The 17,399-nt window shown below is 55.0% G+C and overlaps 1 protein-coding gene across 4 annotated transcripts in view; it reads left to right on the forward strand.

Moving 5' to 3' along the window:
• The window catches only part of Dnmt3a (DNA methyltransferase 3 alpha), a 119,168-nt gene that overhangs the window by 12,568 nt on the left and 89,201 nt on the right, over positions 1–17,399 (forward strand). For 2 of the 4 annotated variants that reach the window (XR_003486954.2, XM_027424548.2), the window contains exon 1: positions 797–909. The exons of 1 other annotated variant lie outside the window; for it this stretch is intronic. The gene's annotated coding sequence lies outside the window, so the exon portion shown is untranslated. Of the gene's footprint in view, positions 1–530; positions 556–796; positions 910–17,399 lie in introns of those variants that run through there. One more of the 4 variants, XM_035448203.1, reaches the window with a different exon arrangement.

Consider the following 17,399-nt stretch of genomic DNA (forward strand, 5'->3'; position numbering starts at 1 on the left):
ATCTTGGGGGTGGGGGAGGGTGGGCCAAGAGGTAGGGTGACATTATGAGAGGTCAGGACAGTTGTCTGGGTGTGGGGAAGACTGAAGGAAAAGGTGCCCTGCAATATGAAAGGGTGGTTCTGCATCCCAAAGAATTAGGCAGCTGTCCCTGTGACCCTCTGGGAGTGCTGTGTGGGGACCTGCTTCAGCACTGAGGGTCTGCAAACAAGTGTGACTGTGGCTGTGGGAGACGCAGGCCAGGACACTGGGGCACAGCTGAAGGTCTGGATGGATGAGGCTGTCCAGTGGCAGGAGGGAGGAGCCAGACGAGGAGGCTGGGAGTCAGGGGATCCAGCGCCAAGCTCCAGTGATGGTAGCTGGAGATAAGAGCCCTACAGACCCGGAGCCCTGAGAGCACCCCCACCTTGAGGGACCCAGGTCTAGTGCAGGTCTGCAGGTCTGCGGAGAATCTGGCAGCTGGAAGAGGCTTTCAATGTCATTTAGTTCAACCTCTCACCTCTTCAGGTCTTTCCAGAGCCCACCTGAGGGCATCCAACTCTTCTTGGACACATCAAGGTACGGGAAGCTCACTCCCTTCTAGGCAGCCCACCCCACCGTGGTGCCCCAGCCCCTAAGGTGGCCTCGAGGCGCCAGGCCCTCCGACCTTGGCCGTGTGCAGCCGTCTGGCCACCGCGGCACCTGGCTGGGGGTGGCGACGCGGCTGGGCAGGCGCTGCTGTCCCCAGCCCCAGTGCTGAGGCGCGCAGAGCGCAGTGGGCTCTGGTGGAGGTCGGGAGAACTGCAGGGCGAAGGCCGCCGGGGGCTCCGCGGGCGGCGGGGGGGAGGCACTTGACACCGGCCGGGGAGAGGAGGGGCCGCTGTCCCTACGGCCAGTGCTGGATGCGGGGACCCAGTGCACAAGCTGCGCCAGGTAGAGGGGCGCCGCGCGGTGGGGAGGCTGAGGACAGGCGGCGACCGAGGGCACCGGGCGGCCGGGAGCTCAGCCTCGGCGGGGTGCCCGGCCGGAGCGGTGCGGTCAGGGGGCGGCGGGGTCCCGAACCCGCTCTCCCGCCGGGGGGCGCTAGGACGCCCGCCGCCCAGGCCGCTCACGCCGAGGCGCCCCGGGGCCCCCGGTGCTGCTCCCGGCGGCTCCCGCAGGCGCCGGGGCCGGAGCCAGCGCGGCCACGGGGGGCAGCGGCGGGGCGGAGGCCTGGGCGGCGGGCGGCCCGGAGGGAGGGAAGGAGGAGAAGGCGGAGAGAAAGGGGCGGGGCAGGGGGGGACCCCGGCGGCAGGAGGCGGAGAGAGGGAGCGCGACAGCGACGGAGGGAGGGAGCGCGGCAGCAGCGGGCGGCGGCCCGGGAGGCGGCGCGGGCGGCGGCGCGGAGCAGAGGACGAGCCGGGACGCGGCCGACCCGGCAAAGCAGGGCGAGCCGGGCCGCCCGACCCGCCGGCCACACGGTAACCAGCGCGGCCCGCGGCCCGCCGAAGTGGGAGGGTGGGCGGGCGGGCGGGCGGTGCGCAGCGGGGCGGTGGGGAGCGCGGCTCGGAATCCCGCAACTCGTGCGCGGGGGCTGGCGGCTGCGGGCCGGACGGCCCGGGCCGATGGGTTTGTTTTAATTGTCCCCGCGCCTCGCGCCCGCCGCCGCCGCCCCCTCTCCTGCGCGGCTCGCCTCCCACGGCCGGACGCCCCTCGGGCGGCCCCCCGCCCCCGGCCGGGCCTCAGATTCCAAGTCCGTACATATGCCGCGGGGGCCTCCCCGCCGGCGCGCGCGGTCCCGACGCTGCGCTGCCGCGGCGCCCCGCCGCTCCGCCTTCCGGGCTCTGGCCCCCGCCCGGGGCCCTGCAGGGGCCTGCGATCGTGCGCTGCGGGGTGCGGACCCGACCCGGCAATCGGTGCGAGGTCGGGGAGGAGGGGGGGAGAGGGGGGCGCGGGCGGGCGGGCGAAGCGGGCGCGGCTGGGGAGCGCCGTGGCCGACGGCAGAAAATGGAGCCTGGCAACGAACCCGGGCCCCGCGCCCACGCGCTCCGCCGCTCCCCCTGGGGCCTGGAGCCCGCGCGCGGTGGGGGGGGACCTGGAGGCCCCCGGCAGGGCCGAGGGGAGGCCAGGGCCCGCGCCCGGGGGAGCGCGGCGGTCCGCCGATCTTCCCGCGGGCCACCTCTGGCTTGGGGGTGCGGGGACCTGCCGGGCGGGCCTGGGAGGGGCGCGCGGGTGGGAGCGGTGCCCGTCCGGGGGGCGCACGGCTCCCAGCGGAGGCCAGGCGGAACGGCGTGGGGGGGGCGTCGAGCCCGGCTCCTCCCTGCCCCGCTGCGGGCCGTGGGGAGCGGGGCGGCGGGTGGCGGCGGCGCCGCAGTGTGGGGGCGGGGCGGGAGTGGGCGAGGATCCCCGGGCCGGGCCGCGGAGGGCTGGAAGGAAGGTGCGGGGGCGGGGGCGGCCAGGCTGGAAACGACTCCGGTGGGGATGCCGGGGTCGCCCCCCTGCAGCAGACTCCCCCTGCACACACTCACACGCACCCCCCGGCGGGCCGGTGTAGACGTGTCCTTGAAAGCTTCGCATCTGCACAGTGAAGGACGAGGCCTCGCGGAGGCTGCGGATCGGGGGTCTCGGTCCCCACGTTGCCCGCACCTCAGGAGACCCCGAGCCTCAGAGCGGCGCCGGCCGCGGCCCGTGTCCCGCCCTCACCCGGGCTCCCCACTCCGGGCCGTCATGCCCTCCCCTCCTCGCTGGCGCGGACCGAGCTGGCCAGCTTCCAGGGCCCGCCCCCGGCCTCCCCCAGCCCCTCTTCGCGGGGCCCGCAGCCCTATGGCTGCCAAACTTCATTTTGCTTTCCTGGAGCCAGCCTTCTTGGGGGCACCCTCTCCCTTCGCTCCCCCCTCAGTTGCTTCCCCCCTGTCTCTGCATCCCCTCCTCTCCTCTTCTCCTGCAAAGCCTGCTGAGTAGGTGTGGGCACCCCGGGTGGGAGTAGGTTCCCGCTGGGTCTCAGGGCTCCCTTCCCGGGCTCCCGAGGGGAGCCCTCTGTGACTGCACCTTGACCCAAGATGGCGTCTTGCACCCAGCTGGGCAGTTATGGCCTGCTTAGGGCTGGGGAGGAAGGGCGGGCTGGGGACCGCACAACTGCACCCTCTCAAACTAGAGGGGACAGGAGCCTTCGGGGAGGAGTATCCTCAGCCGGGTGACCCAGCTTGCCCCTCGATGCTGTGCCCAGAGACTGCCATCAGCATCCCCCAGGGACAGTTCGGTCTTCATGTTTCACCCTGAGCTGCCAGCGGCTGAACCTCCTCCTGGGCAGGCAGGCGGGCGGGCAAGCTGCGCAGGGATTCTGGGATCAGGTGCTGCTCCACTGTGCCTCCTCCCTCCCAGGCAGATGTGACAGCTGCAGCCTGGGGAGCTAGCTAATCTTGCGTTGCTGGGGTGTTAGGACTGGCCTGTGGGATTTGGGAAGCCCAGCTGCCAGGCAGACCTCTTTGGACTGTCCTCTATGTTGGCAGGGGCTATTTGCAGGTAGTTAGGGCAATCACTTGCCTTGGGGTAGTGGGATTGTGGAAGTTCCTGTGGGCTTTGGGGGCAAGCTGACTAGTCTCTTCTGCCTCTGGGGCCCATTAAGGCCCTGGTGGAACTGTTGACAGGTAGTAATGTCGAAGTGTGCATTTGTGGGGGGGGGCAGGGGCAGGTAGGGGCCCCAGGCCAAATTGTGTCATAGGTCTGGCACCTGCCTTCTTTCCCTCTTGCAGCCCCCGTCTCCTACAGGCCCTGGTGCCTCCTGGTGCTTTATCTTCGCCTCCCCTCCCCCCATCAAATCTGCAGCTCCCGATTCCTGGGCCCAGGCTTTTCTTGTTACCTGGCCCAGGCTCTCTATTGCTTTCCTGGAGCCTAACCCGAGGAAAGGTGAATCCCCTTTAGACTCAAGGAATGAACATCCCAAATGCTAGGGCTGCCTTCTACACTAGAGGAGCCTAGAGAGGCACCAGTGGCCATCTGTCAGTGTGTCTGCAGGCGGGATTCCTCTGTGGGTGGGGTTGATGAAGCTTGAAGGCCCATTCCAACTTTGAAATTCTATGGCTTTAGTTTTCCTGGTGGAATTTCAGACCCAGAATAGGAATAGGGCATTCTGTTTTTAACCCCCACCGTAGTGGTGATGGAGAAGGCTTCTTAGTAGCGAAGGTGGGAGTGAGTGAGGGCCTGCGGGGTGGGGGGGGAGGCTTTGGTCTGACTGCGGAGGGTGTAAAACACAGCTTCCATGCAGCCTTCACACTTGGTGCTCTCCTGAAGGTGTGTGTGTGTGTAGAAATCTGTGTGTGGATAATTTGTAAGGGTCTTTCCCAGTCCAGTCTAAGTCCCTCTGTCCTTAATGATAGTTCACTATCATTTTTATGCTTCTTTCTGCCATTCTGCTTCTCAGTAAGCCAGCAAAGGACTAGATGAGCAGAAGGATCCCTGTCCAGCATCTCTGAGTCGGTGGAATTGAGGGTGATCTGCCCTCTGGGGGAATTCTGGTGTTCTGTTGGATGTTCCTATGAGGATAGCTTGATCACATTCCCCATTCTCTCCCAGGTGGTTTCTCTCTCTTACCCCTTCTGTCGTTGGTGGTTATTCCAGTGGTCATTGTCTGCTTATGGGCCCCCAGTGCCCATTATCTGTTTATAGGTCACCTGGAGACCCACGTTCTTTTCCAGATTCCCTCACAACTCCTGATTTAGGAAACTAGATAGAAAGGGGAGTCCTAGCACAGCCTTGCCTTTCAGATGGGTGGACCGCCTTCCAAGATACTACCATTGATGCCCCCCCCCTTAGGATTGTGGGTGGGAAGAAGATACTTAAGACCTGGGTTGGGGGCAGTGTGGGAAAGGCCAAACCCAGTTCCTCATGTGGTTGGCTCTGCTACCCAGGGCCTGAGGCACTTACTGCCTCCTCCAGTTTGCTGGCCTAGGGTCTCTCTCACAGTCTCCTTCCCACTGGCCGTTGAGGGTTGAGTGTGCCTGGCTTGTACAATTTAGAGCTAGAGTGTGGGCCTAGGGAGAGTTGCTTCTACCTCCATTTTAGTATCTGGTGGGTACCAGAAGCCCTCAGCTTTCTTGGCAAGGCTGGGTTTCTGCAAGGACTTTGCTGCTCAGGACTTTAATAGTAAATTAAAGGCTCCAGGTTTCCTTTCCATTCCCTTCCTGCCTCCGAACCCACCTTGAGATAGGGTCTTGCTATGTAGTCAAGGCTAGCCTTGAATTGATCCAGCCTTTGCCTCTCAAGTGCTGGTATTATAAGGAGGCTACTTTGCAAAATTAAGGGCTTATTTTGGGTCATTAGTCTTAAGTTTCTTTTATTTTTGAAATCACGGTTAACCCATGCTGGTCTCAAACTCCTGCGCTCAAGTTGTCATCCTTCCGCAGACTCCCTTGTATCTGGGTTGACATGCACCTGCCTTCATTTGTCTTGTTGATTATAGTATTTTTCCCCTAAGCAATGATGTTGAATGTTTCCCTGAGATGTGTGCTGTGTCCCAACTGCTCCATTTGGCTAATGGTGTGGGTAAGATGGTGTGGGTAAAATGCTGTGTGTCTGCGTATTTGTGCAGATGTGTATGGACAGACAGACAGCTAGCTTTGCTTTATGTGAGCCATTTACAGTGTTGTGTAAGCAGGGGTCCTGTTGTTAGGAGGAGATATCTGTTGACTCAGCCTAGCCGCAGGACTTTTAACTGTTGGCTCCCAGGATGTGGGGAAGAGTCACCATCTTAGCCCAGGGTCAATGAATGTGTGTGTTGCTGTCCCTGCTCTCTGCATGTGGGTCTGGGGAGGGGGCACTTTGAGAAGCCCCACCACTTTCCTGCCTCTTTTACAAAACCTTGGTTGGGCGAGGACACTGCTGACACGGCTTGGAAATCTTGGCAGCCTGTCTCCAGTCTCACAAATGGCTTTGTCAACAGGTTGTACGAGCACCTTCAGTCCCTCAAGTAGTGCCAGCGTTTTATTCTTACTCTGCCTTGAGTCCAGTAGCATTCTCCCTCTGTGTTTGCTTCCGCTTGTCTAAGATCTTATTTGCTGGGCATTTCCTGTGCCCACTTTGAGGGGCAGCTCTATTGTGGAGTACCTGACTAATTAACAACTCAAGGGTGCTGGAGAGGGATGTCACTGCCAACTGAGGGATCTGGACAGGCTTCTAGGAGGAAGGGGCAGTACCGAGTGTCCTGAGCCCGGGAGTGGTGGGAGGGGGGCTGGGGGGCAGGATCATCTGGGACAGCTGCTATATGGTGAATGCCTGGGGGAGTGGATGGGGGCATGGTAGGTGCTGGAATCTCAGCTAAGTCTTCCCAGTAGTCTGGGGAGAGGGTCTCCTGTGTGTGTTCATGGAGGACTGCTGGCAGCAAGGGAGGGGCGAGGAGGCTGAGCCAGCTGAGCCCAGGTGGTACAGGATCTTGATTCTTCGGTCTGTAGACTGGGGCTTAAGAGCTCAGACTCTGGACTGGAAGGCAAGGGTTTGGTTGCATAGCCCCAGGGGGTCTTGGCAACAAAGGGAAGGACAAGCCAAGGTCCCCCAGTGCTGCAAGCAGAATTCCCTGCTCTAGTGTCCCAGAGGCCTCCACATCCCTTGTTGTCCGTGCTCCAGGCAGACACCCTCCAGTAGGTTTTTTGCCTCTGTAGTTCTGCCTTGTCTTCCCCTCCCTCCCCTATACCAGGGAAATAGATGCCTAGACAGCAAGCCCAGCGCCAACAGGTGTGGGTGCTGCTCCACAGTCAGTGGGGGCACAGGGCCCTCCCAAACCTGATCTCTGTTGCTGATCGCAGCAAGTCACCAGCCTGTCTGGAAGACCAGTCAGCGTCGAGGAAGTGATTATTTTTCCAACAGTGGCTGTTGCTCTGTACTGTACTGCCCTCTGTCCTTCTGTGGCCCTCTCTGACCCCTTATTCAGATACTGGACCAGTTTCCCATTCTCTCTTTCCTGTGGTCATCCCTATTGACCCTGCCTCTCTGTTTCAAGGGTCAAGGTCATTTTTAATTCTGAACCTGTTAGCTGGCCTGTCAGGGTGCCCAGATGGGATGGACAGGTGGCCATCTTACAGCCAGTGATGGGACTGAACCTTAACCCAGTGATCCTTTTTGACTTGGTTGGATTTTGGAGGCAGCGTTTCACTATCTCAGGCTAGCTCCATACCCATGACAGTCTTCCGACTTTAGACCACAGAATGCTGGGACTGCAGATGTGAACCTCCATGCATGGCCCCAGGGATCTTTTTACCCTGGCTGGTGCAGAAGACAGTTCAAACCTGACAGGTCAATGAGTTCCAGGAAACCATTCTGAAAAATGAGACACCTAAGGTGGAGATGGTGGGATTGAGGGGTCAGGCTTGTGAGCTGAGCTGTTGGCTGGATGGGGACTTTGTCATTGAGATGGTCTGTGAGTGGCCATGACCTTGAAGTGTGCCTTCCGTTTCCCAAAAGGCTCTGGGAGGTGCCAGACAGTGTGCCCTGCCCATGCCAAGCGGAGGCATCCTCTAACATTCCAGCTGGCAGAAGCTATGGAGAGGCGGCTTGCTGATGGGATGGGCCTGTGTGATTAATAGAGTCTGAATGGCTAAGCTTACAAATTAAAGGGCGATCTACATGGATTCCCTATAAGCATGCGAGCTGTGAGGATATCTATTCTGACTGGCTGAGTGTCGATGAGGTGTTGTTGAGGTATCCAAAATGCAGTATGCTTAATGTAATCTCTTGCCTTTTGTAGGCCAGCCTAGCTCCTCTGATTTTCAAGTGCTAGAGGTAAAACTCACTTTTTTAAACTCTTTAAAAATGTATTGTGTTTGTTGTGTGTGTGTTACACACATGACAAGCATGTGGAGGGCACAGGACAACTGTGGGAGTCTTCCTCCATGTGGGTCAAGTTTAATTTTAAAAAGATAGAAAAAGGAAAGAAAAGCCAAGTGTGGTTGTACACACTTTTAATCCCAGCATTCAAGAGACAGATGCAAGCAGATCTCTTGTGACTTCAGGGCCAGTATAGTCCACACTGAGTTCCAGGCCAGCCAGGACTAGATAGTGACACCATGTCTCAAAGGAAAAAAATTATTCATATTTATAGGTTAGTAGTTGCTTAGAAAAGATTTCCCTCTAAGGATATACACCAGCCTGTCATCGAGAACATGACTTTCTTTTTTTTCATATTCTTTGAAAAAATGTAAATGAATTTGTTTGTAATGACAACAACAACAAAAAAATAAAGTCATACCTTAAAGGGGGTGGGGTAGAACCATATTTTCTTCAGGAACTCTTATAGTGGAGGGGAAGAGTCTGTGGAGGGCTTCATCCTTTGTAGCTGGGACCAATGGGAAGCCAGGCCTAGGAGCATGGCTGGGCGTCAGGAATGAAAACTCACAGAAGCTAAGCATCATGCCTCCAACCCATGAACTCAGCACACATGAGGCTGAAGCAGGAAATTGGCTGAGAGTCTAGGCCATCCTGGGCTCCAGAGTGAGACTCTATCTCAAAACAAACAGCTGGACTTCGTAGCATGCACATATGAGGGATAGAAGCAGGAGGATCAGGAATTTGAGGGCAGCCTTGGCTATGTGAAACTGTTGAAAGACAGGTCCCTCAAAAGAACCCTCAGGCATGGGGCTTTTACAGAGCAGGTTTAATAGGAATCTTCATGAAGGCAGGCCAAGGGGACCGCATGAGATTTTGAGAGTGCTCTGCTCACAAAGGAAAATCATACTTGAAAACTTGTGGATAGAATATGGAGCTCCGTGGTGGTGGTGCACATGTTTGATCCCAGCATTCAAGAGGCAGAGGCAGAGGCAGATGGATCTCTGGGTTTGAGGCCAGCTTGGTCTACAGAGTGAGTTCCAGGACATCAGGACTATACAGAGAAACCCTGTCTCAACAAACAAACAAAAAATAATATAGAAACAACAGCAAAATAAAATCCAGAGAGAAAGAGAGCTCAGTGGGTAAACATGCATACAAGACAAGCCTGACATAAAAGTGTGTGCCTGCCTGCCTTTAATCCTAACTCTTGGGAAACAGAGGCAGGAAGAGCTCTATGAGTTCAAGGCCAACTAGGTCTACGTAGGCTGTTTCAAATAAACAAAACAAAATTACAAATAAATAGATGCTAAGAAATTGGCTTAAACATTGGGGTCAGGTGACTCGCTGTGTGCAGGAAGAAGCCCAGATTGGGAAGGGCTGGGTGCAGAAGGGTTGCTTGTACTTGGCTTCCAGGGACAGTGGACAGGCTAGCTTTATAGGAGTATGACTGGATCAAGATGGGTTAAAAAAAAATCTTTGAAAATCCATCTGGGCTACTGTCACCCAAATTGTTCCCCAGGAGTTGAAGATATAACTAAAGATCCAGCCAGGGGTAGAGGGCAGGTATCCCAGCCTAAGTCTGTGTGGAGCGCGTGGAGAGGCCACACTCAAGCAGGAGAAAGTGAGCCTTCAGAAGGCCCCACCATAGGAAGGAGTATCTGTAGAGTTTGCTTGGTGCATGGGCTCAAGCTGTGTCCAGTTCCGATCCAGGAGCTCCTGGGAAGCTGGGTGACAGCAGAGAAAGAGGAGTGAGGAGGGAACATAAAAATCCCTCTTCCTGCTCACCTCGCTGCCCTGGGAAGCTCAGAGCCAGTTGTTTGGCAATAGTACAGTACCCACCTTACCTTGCTCAGCTCCGTCTCTAGTACTGGCCATGGGTGCCTCTTGGGTCTAACTGTCCCTGTGGGAGACAAGGCTGGAAGGGATAAGACAGGGAGAAAAAAAGAACCCTGCTTGGAGGTAAGCCCAGGGCTCCTCCCTCTGTTGATCAGACCCTTAGTTCCAGGCTCCTAGGGACAGTTGTGCAGAATAAAAAGGGAACTAAGGAGTCAGGCAGCCCCCCCTACTGGGGGGCTGGCATCTCAGCTGCTAAGACTCCTTGGCTGCCTGGCTGTAAGCAGCTTTGCCTTGCAGAGTTTCTCAGTAAACTGGAAAGAACAGCTGCACGCGCGTAGGTGCCCAGAAAGGACATGCCCCTTTTCTTAAAGTGGGGGTCATTATACAATGGTCCATGAATAAGGAGGGCTCTCATAGAGGCCCTGTGTGACAGCATACAAAATGCCTATTGTCACCCTTATAAATATAGATATATAGATACAGTGGGTGGCAGGCACATGTATGGCGGTCAGGACAACCTGTGAGGTATCTGTTCTCTGCTTCCACCATGTGGGGCCTGGGCATCAAACTCCAGATCTCAGGTTTAGCAGCAGACACCTTCATTTTCTGAGCTACCTTGATGGTCTCTCTGTTACTCCCACTGCAAAGCCAGGAATTGGCTGTAGAGGCTCCTGCCCGAGCGGTATGGCCCCAGCACTGCCCCTGATCTTCCTCCCTGTCCCCTGGTCTCCTATGGGTCTTGGAATTGCTGGCACTACTGGCTTCCCCATAGCCTAGGGCATGGGAGGGTCCAGACCATAGCCAGCTTGGCAATTGCATGTGGCTTCTAATGGTTTTATTGCCAGCAACAGTGTGGTGCTTGTTGCCATCCACTCAGAGGCCTGTGGTTCCCAGCCTGGCTGGTGGTGGCCTGAGGGCCCTGCCTCATACTGGAAGATCATCTAAAAAGCCCAATGGGGCTGGGCAATGGCTCTGCATTTTCTTCTACCCACACCTTCCCAATAGCCTGACATCTGAAGCCAGGGCCCCAAGGTGGCTGGTCTAACAGTCTTTCAGTCGTTCTCTGAGGTCCCTTACTCCAGATGCATAGTGTCCCTATTCATCTCTGAAAAGCCTCCAGGGTGCCATGTGTTAGTTGCACAGATGAGAACCAAGGACCCCCTAGCTTCAGGTGGGAGATGGGTAACCACTTGTCAGCTGTGGGCAGCTAGAAACAAACAAGAAACTGGGGGCAGATAAGGGAGGCCTAGTCACAGGGAGGGAATGTCCTGAAGGGATTTCTGAGGGATGTGATGCCTTCGCTGAGGGAAGGGCACTGAGCAGTTAACGAGGTGGTCAAGGGCATTTTCAACTCAATGAGGCTAGAGGGCTGGGCCTGGCCAGGTTGTGGGAGGCTCTGATGTTATCCCCAGATGAGGGTGAGTTTTAGACTTGAGTAAAAGGCCCCCAGTGACAACCAAGAAAGGTCATTCTGGGGCGCCAAGGAAGAGAAATGGAGGTAGAAAGCCGATGTGGAAATGTAGGGGGCAGCCATGCAGAGGAGGGTGGTCTGTACCAACAGCTGTGTGCTGAAGGGAGTGAGCAGAGGCAGTAGTCACCCTTTGCCTTCTGCGCACGCATGCAGGAGAGCCCATGAGGCCTGTGGAGTGTTGCTTCCTGGGAGGCACTGGAGCTGTGGTTTGAGGTTGGCTTTATTTTCTGGGCCTGGGCCAGGCTTACGGAAGGAGGCGGGAGCCTGCGTCAGAAGGCCTGAAGGGGGCGTCCGTGGGATGGGTGAAAAAAGCAAGGCCGGTGCTTTGATGAGCCCTAGGCGGCCCTGCAGATGTGTGAGGGAGTTGGTGACTTCACAGGCTTGTGTCATAGGCATCAGTGATGCTGGTGTTTGGGGATTTGAACCGAGACGTCTGCTTCTTGGTGACACCCCCAACCCCAGAGATGAGCTGCCAGGCCTAGCCCCAGCTCCCAGGCTGCTCCATTTGGGTAAGTATCACTGAGAACGGATGTCTTTGGACTTGAGCAAAGCTGCCCCTCTCCATCAAGGCCAGGTTTGCCAAAGTAGGAGGGAAGAAGCTGGGACCAGCCTTTTTGGTAAGTGAACAGAAAAGATATAGACAAAAAGTATCAGAGAGAAGGGAGTCTTTAGTGTTTCACAGGGTAGAATCAGAAGGCTGTTCCCGAAGAATTTAGGGATAAGGATGTGAACCATGTTGGTTTTGCTGAACTCAGTCAGAGGTGGTGTGGCAGTGTGCCAAGGCCACCAGACTTGGCACTGAGCGGATGGGGTTTGACCTTGGCTCTGCTACTTCCTTGGCATGTGTCCTTGAGTGGATCACCCAGCCTCTGTCCACCTTGGTGTTGCCATCTGCAGAGTGGTTATACTCTGAAGGCTCTCTCACTCTGTTTGTTTGTTTGCCTTGTATGTGCTTCTTGCTCTGAGCCTGGCAATTTTCTTTCACTCGTCTTTTAAAAGACTCCTTAGGCAGTTGGCTTCACAGGTGTTGGAGGATTTAAATTCAGCCATGTGCGTTCTTGGTTTGGCACAGAGAAAGCGCGTCCGCACATGCCTGCTTCCCTTTCCGTAGTATCGTGAGCTGAGCGGCCAACTCGGCACCTCCTCCTGCTCTTTGTAGCTGTGAAGGTCCCTGTCAGTGCCAGTGACTTCCTTGTGTTTAGTTCTTTGCCACCAGCCTGGGTCACTCCAGTACACTTGAGGCTACTGAGTGTGGGAACTGAGGGGATGAGAGAGAGAGCAGTGGTGACAGTTATGGGGCTACAGATGAGCTTCTGGTGATGAGGTCTGGACCTGGGTGTGCTGCCCTTCTTGTAGAGCCAGACCCCTGGGGCCATTTGACTGTGTTGTGACCCTGTGACCCTCAGCTATGCCTGTTGGTAGACACTGAAGATCCTCCATATCCTTTGGTTTTGACCAAAGATGGCCTCTCATCAGGGTGTGTATGCTGATAATGCTGACCAGAAGGGCCAGGCAAGCATCAGGCTGTCCCTGGCCAGAAGCAGGGAGGCTGGGTGTGACTTGCTGTGGATCATCTGCAGAACCTTGCAAGGGCCTTGACGCTGGCCTGACCCTGGGGAGGCTGGGCCTCTGTGAACTCAGGGTGTGGAGGTGTAATCACATGAAGCATACAGCATAATTAATCCTGTATGCTCTTAATGATATGCATAATTGTGCTGCATGGTAATTAGGTGTAAATGGTAAGCAGTTCACATAAATGTTTTTGTAATTGGTATTAATTTTGTAGAGACAAACCAAGTTTATGTGTTTTTTTTTTCCCCTTCTTTTTCTGTTAGTTTTCTGGTACAGGCAAATCCCAGCTTTTGGAGGGTTCTATTGCAAACGTTTGTTTCTAGGGCAATGTTTTATATTCTCTTGCAGAGCAATGTTGTGAATGGTTATGGGCTTCCCAAGCTGGTTTCCAAATGCCTCTTTGGCCCACACAGTAGGAGTAATGTGTAAACTCCTGTCTGTGTGTGGGTGGCTTCAGGTCCCCTGTTCCAGGTGTCCCTCAGGGTCTGCAGCTCCTGGAGGGCCAGTGCCTGTGGGTCACCATTCGAGCCTTCCTGGTGTGTTCCTGTGTGCTCATCTGTGACTGTGTTTATGTGACTCTGTGCATCCATCTGTGTGTCTTTGCGTGCATGTGTCTGTGTTTGTGTCGTTCATGTTTGTCTCCTGTCTCTTTGTCTGTGCTGTGTACCTCTGGATGTGTATCTGTGTTGGTAGATGTGAGAGTGTGTGTGTGTGTGTGTGTGTGTGTGAATCAGCATGTATACATCTATGTCTCTATGTGATTCTGTGCATGGCTTGTGTTGATGAGTGTGTGTTTGTGTTTTGTGTTTGTATGTCTCTTTCTCTCTGTCTCTCTGTGTATGTGTGCACCTGAGTTTTTGTGTGTGCTTGGTCTCTGTGTGTGCATTTGTTGGTGTCTGTGTATTTGTGTTTGTATGTCTCTCTCATTCTCTCTCAGTCTCTCTGTGTGTGTGTGCGTGCACCTGAGTTTTTGTGTGTGCTTGGTCTCTGTGTGTGCATTTGTTGCTGTGTATACATCTGGGCCTGTGTGACTAACAGAAATTTCTAAGGCTACCCTGGAAGGAAGGAAGTTGTGACTCTGAATCAGGCTGCACCAGACACCTAGGAGTATGAGGTAGCTGCTCTGAGTGGGACTTAGCACACTGTCAGGTGACCTGGCCCTTTGTCCTGAGCCACAGAGTAGTTTTTGAAATGACCATCTGCTGAGCATCTCCCATAAGCCAGGCACCCTGCTAACCATCTGACTCTGATGTTCTCATAGCTCGAGGTAGACATACAAGCTGGGGGTTCTCATCACCCCACACCTGAATGTCAGAGATGGGGTCTGAGGTATGGTCTGGTGAGCCCCTGAAGCAGGGGTTGAGGCTTCTGGGATGTGGGCGTCCTCCTTCTCTCCTTTACCCTTTCCACCAATGCAGAGGGTAGGCAGACAGCGGGACACATGGGAGGTGTAAGAACTGAGAAGGAGTTGACTCGACCCATACCTCCCAGGTCCTGAAGACCCTAAAGGACTTCACGGTTGTGACCTAGGAGTAGTCAGCTCCATAGTTGTTGGCATGCTCTGTGGAGAAAGAAGGAAACAGAGTAGGCCTGGGGGAAGCTTGACTGTGGTAAAGTGTAGTTGCAGGTAAGCCAGTTTCCAAGGGTCCCAAGGGATGAGAGGCCTGGATTCCTTATGATCCCCTCACCTGGACACCTGGAGACAGAAAAACTTGAAAAACCCACGGCAGGTATCAGTTTTGGCCAGGGAATGGTGGACTAGAGCCTTAGCTCCATGTGGCCTTTTCATGCCGTGGGGCTCTGCCAAGTGACCCCTAGAATGAAGATCATGGGGGTCACTCTAGGCACATCGGCTTGGTGCTGGGGATTTTGCAGTCGCCTGGCAGTGACTTCTCACAGTCCTCGCTGCTCAAGGGCAGCTAGAACAGGGCACAGGCCAGCGCCAACTGTGTACTGTGCTGCCCAGATGAGAAAGAGCAAGACGTGAACCTTGACCTCATATGTTTGGGAAACTAGACATATCTATATACATGTGCAGTGATGCATGACCACCCACAGATACTGTTAGAGCCCCCTGGATAGGTGGTCAGGCAGGGATAAAGAAAGAAGATATGTCAGTGTGAAGGATGGGTGAGGGGACCTCAGGGGGCTTGGGAGGGGCCCCCTTTCAGAGGAAAATGGTGTGAACAGACTGTGGAAACAGAATACCAGCTGAGGACATGACCGGACATGGAGTGATGGGGCTCAGCTGGGAGAGGTGGGATGAAGTCAGACAGAGCAAACATCAAAGTGTGTGTAGCCAGCTGCCACGGTAAGAGCAGTGAGGTCTCACCATGTGTGAAAGTCATGGGCACCTCACAGCTGGAGGAGTCAGCTTAGCAAGGTAGAATTTGCGTTCTGCACAATCCATCTGTGTAAGTGTACAGTGGGATTGTCTTGAATAGCCCCTAGGACTGCATCCATCACCACAGTCAATTGTAAACTTCTTGTAGGCATCAGGTTTGGGTTGAGGGAAGCCTGTGTGGACATTCTGCTGAGGAGCTAAGATATAGGGCCACTCTAGGGGCCTGGTTCTCAAGAGTGGGACTTCACCTGTGCATCCAGGGGGGCAGGCAAAGAAAAGACAGACAGACAGCCTTGCAGGTGTAGGTCTGTGTGCATTAAGCCTGGAGGTTTTAGGGGAAAGAACCTGAGCAGTGAAAGCAGGACTGGCCTCCACTAGCCCTGGATACTGTGGAGAGGCCAGGCTGACAGACCCAGAGCACGGATGATCGTTGGGTCTGTGAACTTCCAGAAGAAGGGGCTCTTGTTGGCCCTGTAGCTCAGCTCAGCAGTGGTGTTCCACACATGATCGTTGAGGAAGGCTAGCTGGCAAGGTTGCTGATAATCCAAGACCTTAAGGGAGGGCATAGGCCTTGAGGACATGAGTGGCTGTGTCAGTCTGGGTCCATCAGGAGATAGAGAAACCACATGGTGTTTTGAACAAGGAAAGTTTAATATGAAGAACTATTAACTACAATAGGGGACTGTGATAATAAGGTTGGTCAGCCAGAAAAAAAGAACTCCAGTGAATATGGAAGTAGGCGCTATGAGCTCCTGCCCCTGTAGTTGTCGGAGTACCAGGGAAGAGGCTGTCCCGAGGCTGAGAGCCAGTCCTGGGTGGAGTGGGTGTGGCCATGGCTCCCTAGATGGCAGAGGTGTCACTAGTGCTGTGTGGATGAATTAGCAGAAGTCTGCATTCTGTACTATTTGGGTCTAAAAAAGGCGTCTTCCTCGAGGTACGCTGGAGAATGCTGGAGAAATGGCAACAGTACAAGCGCTGAGTGCTGCGAAGTTTGGGCTCCTATGAGAGCTTGATGCTAGAAAGCATCCGGGCTGTGAGATCTGGATGCTGGAGAAGGTGTAGATGATAAAGGAACCTTGAAGACCGCACACTGGGCCCAGGAAGGTCTGCTTCCTCCTGAGTGTCTCCTCCTCCTCCTCCCATGGTTTTTTGAGACAGGGTTTCTCAGTGTAGCACTGGCTGTCTTAGAACTAACTCTGTAGAACAGGCTGGCCTCGAACTGAGATCTACCCACCTCTGCCTCCCTAAGTGCTGGGATTAAAGGTGTGCATCACTACCACCTGGCTCACCAGTGCCTTCTAAGTTTTATATTGTGCCAGCCAGCAAAGGAGAAATATTTAAAAGGCCCATACATACTTTCACAGATGGTACTGTTTAGTAAGTCCTTTGGATATATGGCTTCCATGTATGCCTTTTCTACCCATCTGACCTCCCACAAAGCTGCACAATAACTGAGCATCTGTCTACCTGCCCAGACATATCCTTGCAAAGTTCTAATCCTGGATAACCATGGTGGCACAGACATGTAACCTCTGCATTTGAGAGGCAGGGGCTGGAGATCAAGAATTCAAGGTCAGGGGCTGAAGAGATGGCTCAGCAGTTGAGAGCACTTGCTGCTCTTCCAGAGGACCTGAGTTTGATTCTTAGCACCCATATCAGGTGGCTCACAATTGCCTATAGCCCAAGTTATAGAAAATACACAAAGTCCTGGTTTCCTCCTGTTGGCCAATAGCCTGGAAAGCTTCAGCAGGTCCTGTTTCATTAGTGACCCATGCCGCCATCATGGTTCCTGAAAGAGCCAAATCCTCTACTGCCCTCACTTGGGAGCAAGGAAATTCTAGGATCCACTGGAGGGATTTCCCTAACTTCTAGTCTGGTCTTCCTGGGGTCCTGTGCACCGGTAATGCTTAGTAATAGGGCCAGTCACTTCAGACATTGCACTTAAGTGTTTCCAGACAGCTGAGTCAATAGCCCCAGGGGTGCAGAAAAGCCAGGCAGATATCTCACCTTCTCACAGACCCATTTTTGAGGCCTCCTGGTAAAAGCTTTCTTGGGGATTAAGTGAGTCTCCAGTGAGCTGAAAGGGATAGGGAAGGGAGCAGAAGCCAGATGAAAGGGGCTAGAGGAGAGTGACTAACAGGCGAGGCTCAGACTCGCACTTGGCAAGTGTGGCCCATTCTTGAGAGGAACGCAGAGGTGTGGCGTTCCTCCCGAAGGAGTGTAGGAGCTGTCACCGAACTCAGGAGGGACCACGTGCTGAATCTCACACCTTCAAGCTTGGTCACCCTGTGGTCCTTACCATGGGAAGCCCATTGGGGTTGCCACAACACACAGCCCGAGGAGAGGGTCTTTTGTGCCCCATGCTCCGCACCAGGAGCTCCTTTATGGAAGTGTGGTGGCTCCTGT

The sequence above is a fragment of the Cricetulus griseus genome, chromosome 7 (genome assembly GCF_003668045.3).
Source record: "Cricetulus griseus strain 17A/GY chromosome 7, alternate assembly CriGri-PICRH-1.0, whole genome shotgun sequence".
NCBI lineage: Eukaryota > Metazoa > Chordata > Mammalia > Rodentia > Cricetidae > Cricetulus > Cricetulus griseus.